Source organism: Notamacropus eugenii, chromosome 5 (genome assembly GCF_028372415.1).
Source record: "Notamacropus eugenii isolate mMacEug1 chromosome 5, mMacEug1.pri_v2, whole genome shotgun sequence".
Taxonomy (NCBI): domain Eukaryota; kingdom Metazoa; phylum Chordata; class Mammalia; order Diprotodontia; family Macropodidae; genus Notamacropus; species Notamacropus eugenii.
The window spans coordinates 255845080-255854757 of NC_092876.1; positions in this window are offsets into that span (position 1 = coordinate 255845080).

Genomic DNA, 9678 nt, shown 5'->3' on the forward strand with positions numbered 1-9678 from the left:
AAACATAGCTCTGGCAATGTGTGTGTCAACCTCACTGTCAATGTGTACATTCCTGAAAAGTACACTACCAAGGTAAGTGAACTTATCCACAGCATTCAAAACTTCTCCATTTGCTGTAACCAATGATCCGTCATATGGAAGGTGTGTAGTGGTCGCTGATGGAACACCTATTTTTTTTGGTGTTAATTATTAGGCCAAAATTAGCACAGGCAGCCGAGAACTGACCCATACTTTATTGTATCTCAGCTTCAGAGGCTGCACTGAGTGCACAGTCATCTGCAATCAGAAAAGCATGCACCAACACTCCCTCCACTTTGGTGTTGGCTTGCAGCCTTTTCCAATTGAAGAATTTACCATCAGTACAGTAGTTGACCTTGATGTTGTGTTCATCCCATTGAAAGCATTTGACAACATGGCTGAAAGCATCATGCTAAATAGCATGGAAACAAGCACACAGCCCTTTTTCACTCCATTGGTGACTGGGAAGGCACAAGAGCTTTGTCCACTATCCAGAACCCCGGCAAACATGCCATCATGAAATTGATGTACAATACTTAGGAACTTCTCTGGGCAATCAAATTTTGACATACTTTTCCACAAGACCTCAAGACTAACAGTGTCAAAGGCCTTGGTCAGATCTACAAGTGTTGTGTACAGACGTCTGTTCTGCTCCTGGCATTTCTCCTGCAGTTGTTGGGTAGAAAATATTATATCAACTGTTCCTCAGTCCTTTCTGAAGCCACACTGGCTCTCAGGTAGATGACCATCTTCCAGGTGAAGGATCAGCCTATTAAGGAGGACTGTAGAAAGAATCTTGCCAGCAATGACTAAGAGAAAGCCCCCACACCATGATTGTCGCAGGATAATCTAGTTCCTTTATCTTTTAGGATGGACAATGGAGGCATCCTTGAACTCCTGGGGGTTAAATTCCTCTTGCCATATAATCTGGAAAATTTCAGTCAGTTTTTGTATGAGCAATGGACCCGCTATATTGTAAATCTCACCTGGAAAGGGCTTGGCAGCCATCACACCAAAAGACTGGTCCTCCCTGAACACACCCTATACTCCAGAATAGAAAGCATAGAGGATGTAAAAGAACTAGGAGAGACAGGACTATTACTATGATACAGTATTATCATTACCGTCAATTCTAACTGTGTCTGAAGGAGTGAAATATAAAGGCAGGCATAAAGCCAGGATTCTTTTTCAAAGGGGCTAGGCTGGGGTGTCATGTTTTCTTGAAGAAAATAATCAGAAAAGGGAATGACTTTGAAAATGAACCATCAAAGCACAGACTGCCCTTTGGGACAGCTCTGGGTCTGATTAGGTCAATGAAAATTAATGCTTTGCAGACTACCAGAACATTATTTTATGTAGCTAGAAAAAAATAGTAAAATTCACCTGAAAGAACAAAAGGTCAAGAATATCAAGGGAATTTATGAAAAAAAGTGTAAAGGAAGGTGGCCTAGTCATGCTAGGTCTGAAGCATTACTATAAAGTAGCAATCATAAAAAATATTTAGTGCTGCCTAAGAAATAGAGTGGTGAATCAATGAAATAGATTTGGTATATAAGACACAGAAGTAAATGTCTGTAGTAATCTGCTGGTTGATAAACACAAAAACTCCAGTTTTTGGGACAAGAACTCTATTTGACAAAAATTGTTGGGAAAAGTCAAAAATAGTATGGCAGAAACTAGGCACAGACCAGCATCTCCTACTCTCTACCAAGATAAGATCAAAATGGATACATGATTTTAAACATAAAGGGTGATGCCATAAGCAAGTTAGATCAATGAGTAGTTTACCTGTCAAATATATGGAAGGGAAGAATGTAGGGAAGAATTTATGACCAAACAAGAGATAGAGAACATTATAAAATGCAGAATGGATAGTTTTAATTACATTAAATTTAAAAAGTTTTGCCCAAACAAAACCAATGCAACCAAGATTAGAAGGAAAGCAGAAAGCTGGGAAACAGTTTTTAAAAGCAATGTTTCTGATAAAGACCTCATTTCACAAAAATATAGAGAACTGAGTCAAATTTATAAGAATAGAAGTCATTCTCCAATTGACAATTGACCAAAGGATATGAACAGGCAGTTTTCGGATGAAGAAAATAAAGCTATCTATAGTCATATAAAAAAATGCTCTAAATCACTATTCATTAGAGAAATGCAAATTAAAGCAACTCTGAGGCACCCCTTCACATCTATCAAATTGGCTAATATGACGGAAAAGAAAAATGATAAATGTGGGAAAACTGGGACACTAATGTAATATTGGTGGAGTTTTGAACTGATCCAACCATTCTGGAGAGTAATTTGGAACTATACCCAAAGGGCTATAAAACTATACATAAATTTTTATCCAGTAATACCACTACTAGGTCGGTATCCTAAAGAGATCACAAAAGGGGGAAAAAGTCCACATGTACAAAAATATTTATAGCAGCTCTTTTAGTGGTGGCAAATAATTACAAATTGAGGAGATGTCTATCAATTGGGGAATGGCTGAACAAGGTGTGGTATATGAATGTCATGGAATATGATTGTGGTACAAGGAATGATGAGCAGGTAGGCAGATTTTGAAAAAACTTACATGAATTGATGCTGAGAGAAGTGAGTAGAGCAAAGAAAACAATGTACACACAACACCATGTGATGATCAGCTCTGATAGATAGACTTAGCTCTTCTCAGCACTACAATGATCCAAGACATTTCGAAAAGACTCATAACAGAAAATGTTATCCACATGCAGAGACTGAACCATGGAGTCTAAATGTAGATTGAAGCATACTGTCTTCACTTTTCTAAAAACTTTTCTTTCTCATGGTTTTTCCCTTTTGTCCTGATGCTTCTTTCACAACTTGACTATTGTGGAAATATGCTTAACAAGACTGCACATGTATAACTTATATTAGATCTCTTGCTTTCTTGGAGAAGGTGGAAGGGAGAGAGAAAATTTGGAACTCAAAATCTTATAAAAATGTTGAAATTTTTTTAAAAAGAAAATTAATGCTTTGTAAATACAAGAAATTATCAGCCTTCGTTTCCATTAGACTTAGCTACTGACTGTGTATGGACAAATTTTTGATACCCAGGATCACTTAATTAAGTTTCTAGATTACTGAGGTTCCTTGTTTCTTCTGGTTTAGCCTCTTTGCCTATAAACTGTTTACTCACATGGTACTTAACAAGTGAGCAAGTTATTAAAATAAAGTGAAACTACAATTTATTTTTTTTTGTAATTCACAAATTTAATCAAATGTCTGACAAAGAAAAGATCTGAATAAATTGACTGAAGTGTAAAGCTAAATCTGCTCTTACTAAAGTATTTAGAATGGGACTCAAAAGTGCTCAAGTAATAAGAAACTAAGAAAATATTTTGTCATAATGATGACCCTGGACAATACCCAATTAAGTCAAGTCAATTAGAATTTATAATGGGCCTACTATGTTTTGGGCACTGTGTTAAGTGCTGGGGAGGGGGGGTTTACTCATTCTTCATTGTCAAAGAAGACCATGCCATCAGAGAAATAATGACATGACTTGTATTTGATTTTGTTTTCAGTGAAGGAGGTCTGTGCAGATCACCAGCCTCACTTCTCCTCCAGAGCAAATCTGAATGCAGTGATCGGATATTCATCAGAATGATTGGAGATGAACTAGGATCAGGCAATTGGGGGTAGGTGACTTGCCCAAGGTCACACAGCTAGCGAGTATCAAGTGTCTGAGGTGAGATTTGACTCCTGCACTGGTTCTCTATCCACTGCACCTCCTAGCTGCCCTAAGTGCTGGGGTGTACAAAAAGGCAGAAAGTAGTCTTTCCTTTCAAGGAGCTCAGTCTAATCACTAAAAGGCAGTACTTGGTGTTTAAGGATTATGTTATCAGTTTCTATTTACACCACCTATAGCCTGTCTAAGGTAGCTGATGGTACCACCGATAGAGTGCTGCTCCTGGAGTGAGAGAAACCTGAGTTCAAATCTGCTCTCAAAAACTTACTAGCTGTGACCTGGGCGAGTCACTTAATCTTTTCCTCAGATTCATCAAACATAAAATGAAGACAATAATAACACTTACCAGGGGCGGAGCCAAGATGGCGGAGTAGAAAGACGCACATACACATAGCTCCGAACCCACAACCCACAGAACGGCTACAGGGGAGCAACTCACGGCGAATTCTGCACCCAGAGGCCACAGAATATTGGAGCGAGGGAGATTTCTGTTCTGGAGGGACCTGCAAACCTCTCGCAGGGGGTCCTTCGTGCTGCGGACTGGGTGCCGAGACTGGGAGCTGAGGGCAGCCCTGCAGCAGCCGCGGCACCGAGAGGAAAAGATCCGAGCAGGCTTCGGGGACAGGACCTCCAGCGGCCACGTGGGTCCCTCCACCCACAGAGGGACCTGCAAACCTCTCGCAAAAGGTCCGTCGCGCTGCAGACGCGGAGCCCAGCCCAGCCCAGACCTGCTGCGGCCACGGCACCAAGAGAAACAGACCCGAGCAGGCTTCAGGGATGAGATCTCCAGCGGCCGCACAAGTTCCTCCGCCCACAGGTGACGGGGGTTGGTGAGAGAGTCTCTTTGGCGGGTCGAGAGGGGATTGGGGTGCCCTCATGATTTGGGCCCCCCCCAGGAGGTAGAAGCTGAGAGGCAGCTGCAGACTGGGGCTCCCCAAGGGGGCAGGAGCCTGGATCCATTGTGGAAGGCCTGTGCATAAACCCCCTGAGGGAACTGAGCCTGAGAGGCGGCCCTGCCCCCACCTGACCACCTGAACTTAATTCTCACACTGAATAGCAGCCCTGCCCCCACCAAAAGCCCTAAGGCTGGAAGCAGCATTTGAATCTCAGTCCCCAAACGCTGGCTGGGAGGACCAGGAGGCGAGGTGGGTGTGAGGAGAATATTCAGAAGTCAAGTCACTGGCTGGGAAAATGCCCAGAAAAGGGAAAAGAAATAAGACTATTGAAGGCTACTTTCTTGGAGAACAGACATTTCCTCCCTTCCTTTCTGATGAGAAAGAACAATGCTTACCATCAGGCAAAGACACAGAAATCAAGGCTTCTGTGTCCCAGCCCACCCAATGGGCTCAGGCCATGGAAGAGCTCAAAAAGAATTTTGAAAATCAAGTTACAGAGGTGGAGGAAAAGCTGGGAAGAGAAATGAGAGATATGAAAGAAAAACATGAAAAGCAGATCAGCTCCCTGCTAAAGGAGACCCAAAAAAATGTTGAAGAAATTAACACCTTGAAAACTAGCCCAACTCAATTGGCAAAAGAGGTTCAAAAAGCCAATGAGGAGAAGAATGCTTTCAAAAGCAGAATTAGCCAAATGGAAAAGGAGATTCAAAAGCTCACTGAAGAAAATAGTTCTTTCAAAACTAGAATGGCACAGATGGAGCCTAAGGACTTTGCGAGAAACCATGATATCACAGAACAAAGAGAGAAGAACGGAAAAATGGAAGATAATGTGAAATATCTCATTGGAAAAACAACTGACCTGGAAAATAGATTCAGGAGAGACAGTTTAAAAATTTTGGGCCTACCTGAAAGCCATGATCAAAAGGAGAGCCTAGACATCATCTTTCATGAAATTATCAAGGAAAACTGCCCTGAGATTCTAGAACCAGAGGGCAAAATAAATATTCAAGGAATCCACAGAACATCACCTGAAAGAGATCCAAAAAGAGAAATTCCTAGGAACATTGTGGCCAAATTCCAGAGTTCCCAGGTCAAGGAGAAAATATTGCAAGCAGCTAGAAAGAAACAATTCAAGTATTGTGGAAATACAATCAGGATAACACAAGATCTAGCAGCCTCTACATTAAGGGATCGAAGGGCATGGAATAGGATATTCCAGAAGTCCAAGGAACTAGGACTAAAAACAAGAATCACCTACCCAGCAAAACTGAGTATAATACTTCAGGGGAAAAAATGATCTTTCAATGAAATAGAGGATTTTCAAATTTTCTTGATGAAAAGACCAGAGCTGAAAAGAAAATTTGACTTTCAAACACAAAAATGAAGAGAACCATGAAAAGGTGAACAGCAAAGAGAAATCATAAGGGACTTGCTAAAGTTGAACTGTTTACATTCCTATATGGAAAGACAATATTTGTAACTCTTGAAACATTTCAGTATCTAGGTACTGGGTGGGAGTACACACACACACATGTACACACACACACACACACATACATAGAGACAGAGTGCACAGAGTGAATTGAAGAGGATGGGATCATATCTTAAAAAAAATGAAATCAAGCAGTGAGAGAGAAATATATTGGGAGGAGAAAGGGAGAAATTGAATGGGGCAAATTATCTCTCATAAAAGAGGCAAGCAAAAGACTTATTAGTGGAGGGATAAAGAGGGGAGGTGAGAGAAAAACATGAAGTCTACTCTCATCACATTCCACTAAAGGAAAGAATAAAATGCACACTCATTTTGGTAGGAAAACCTATCTTACAATACAGGAAAGTGGGGGACAAGGGGACAAGCAGGGTGGGGGGGGATGATAGAAGGGAGGGCATGGGGAGAAGAATGCAATTCAAGGTCGACACTCATGGGGAGGGATAGGATCAAAAGAGAATAGAAGTAATGGGGGACAGGATAGGATGGAGGGAAATATAGTTAGTCCTATACAACACAACTATTATGGAAGTCATTTGCAAAACTACACAGATTTGGCCTATATTGAATTGCTTGCCTTCCAAAGGGAAGGGGTGGAGAGGGAGGGAGGTAAAGAAGCAGGAACTCAAAGTGTTAGGATCAACTGTCGAGTAATGTTCTTGCCACTAGGAAATAAGAAATACAGGTAAAGGGGTATAGAAAGCTATCTGGCCCTACAGGACAAAAGAGAAGACGGAGACAAGGGCAGAGAGGGATGACAGAAGAGAGAGCAGATTGGTCACAGGGGCAATTAGAATGCTTGGGTCTGGGGTGGGGGAGGGGATAAAAGGGGAGAAAATTTGTAACCCAAAATTTTGGGAAAATGAATGTTAAAAGTTAAATAAAAAAAAAAATAAAAAAAATAATAATAACACTTACCTCCTATACTTGTTGTCAGAATCAAATAATATGTTTGTAAAGTACTTAGCGTCAGGCATATAATAGACACTTAATAAATTTTTATTTCCTTCCTTTCTTATCCACTGTATCAAGGAATCCAATCTCACACAGACCAGGTTTGATCTCAGGGACCTGATCACAAAAAGGATTGATTTATCTCATTGTTTAATTGCCTCCATCTGGAATTAATCTAGTAAAACATCTAAAATGAAGTTGAGACCGCTTGTGTCAAGGTTTCCTCAAATGTGAGTTGTAGGTCTACAACTCTCCCACAGACAATGATATAGCCATAAAGTAAAAGACCATCTTTTAATTTTATCTCCACAGGGGGAAAAAAATCTCTAAGGACTGATAGGAGTTCCCGAATGTATACAGAAACAAAGCCCTCAAATACCCCAAGAATTCAGTAAACTTGGGCAACCTTTGACGTTAGGGGAAGGCTTGCTTTCTCAGAGAGGCCTATGGTCTCTCCAAGGTTCAAGTACCAGGTTTATACTATTCTTGGAATGCAAACACACTTTTGGGGATGTTGAAAAGGGAAAAAAAACAACAAAACAAAAAAACTCTTCTAATCAGAATGATACTAAGTAATTCATTGGCTTTGTGCACCAAATAAGGTATTACAATAGAAACCAAGTGAACGATCCTCTTCTTTTCTTTCTGAAAATTCAGTACCTAAATGAATGAATGAATTTGGGATTGTTCATGAAGCATTTCCCAAGTCTGGGAAAGTCTAATCTCTGAATTCTTCCTTTCTGGTCCCATGCAAGCATATGTTTAACTCTTCCATGAGCCTTTGCAGTATCTCTAACTATGCTGCAGGCACTGCTGTATTTGGGGAATGGAAATTCCAGTCTAAGGAACTTGAATCTGTAATGTCTACTCAGAGTAGGAAACTGAAAGGCAAAAGACACAAATGTGTGTGTGTGTGTGTGTGTGTGTGTGTGTGTGTGTGTGTATGTACACATACTATTCTATACATATTTCTATTTATCAGTTCTTTCTCTAGATGCAGATAGTTTCTTCCTTCATAGGTCCTTTGTAGTTAAATTGGATATTTATAATGGTCAAAATGATTTACTACTCAAAGTTGTTGTTACTGTATGTAATATTCTAAGTTCTTCTCATTTCACTCTTCATTATTTAATGCAAGTCTATCCATAGTTTTCCAAAGTCAATGAGCTCATCATTTCTTACAGTGCAGTAGTATTCCGTCACGATTATATACCACAGTTTGTTTAACCATTCATTCCCCAGTTAACAGGTTGGCTCACAATTTCCAGTTCTTTGCCACCACAGAGTGGCTATATATATTTTTTCCCTTTTCTCTAATCATCTTGGGAAACAGACCTATTAGTGGTATTGTTGGGTCAAAGGATATAAGCAATTTAATAACTCAATAGGCATAATTCCAGACTGTTCTCCAAAATGGTTGGATCAGTTCACAATTCCACCAAAAATGATTTAGTGTCCCAATTTTTCCACATGCCCTCCAACATTTGTCATTTTCTCCTTCAATCATTTTATCCAAGCTGAAAGGTATAAAGTGATATCTCATGATTTTTTTTAACTTGTATTTCTCTAATCAATAATGATTTAGAACATTTTTTCACATGGGTACAAATTGTTTTGGTATGCTCATCAAAAAACTGCCTGTTCATATCTTTGAACATTTGTCAATTAAGGAGTAACTCATATTTTTAATGACTTTACAAAGTTCTTTTTATACGTGAGATATGAGACCTTTATCTGAGAATGTCTATAAAAATTTCCCCTAATTTTTAGCTTTCCTTCTGATTTGACTACATTTGTTTTATTTGTACAAAACTTTCCAATTTAATGTAACTAAAATTATCCATTTTGCACCTCACCTTGCTCTCTATTGTTTAATTATAACTTGTTCACCTATCCATAAGTCTGATATGTTCTCATGTTCTTCAAATTTTCTTGCAATATATCTTTTATATCTGGTTCATATATCCATTTGTATCTTATCTTGGTGAATGGTGTAAGATGTTGGTCTATACCCAACTTTTACCAGATTGCTTTCTGGTTTCCCCAACAATTTTTACTAAATATTGGATTCTTGTGCCAAAAATCTAAATCTTTACACTTGTCAAACACAAGGTTGCTATATTTATTTGCTACTATAAATTGTATGTATACTCTGTTCCACTTATCTACCTTTCTATTTCTCAAGCAGTACCAGATATTTTGGTAATTATAGCCTTATAATATAGTTTTAAGATCTGGTACTGCTAAACTTCCTTTCTGATCAGTCCCATGAACAATGAAAACCAATAGATAATATAATGCTTTCTTCCACTAGTACATTTAGTGTGCTATAAATAAATCTTTCAAGTAGTTGCTTGAATTTTTCAATTATATTTATAGAATCTGCATATTGGCCAGTCATAATAACATATGATATAGGAAATTACATATGGTAGACTGTGGTTTTTAATTAAATAAGTGGATACAATGTTTAATCGTATAAGTTGTCATCATACAGCCAAGCCCCTGTTGGATAAGCAAATCACACAGCATCCTGGTCGATGTGCTGACCAACTGATATTTCTTTCTAAAATATATTTGATCAAAATCAGGCTAATGTAAAC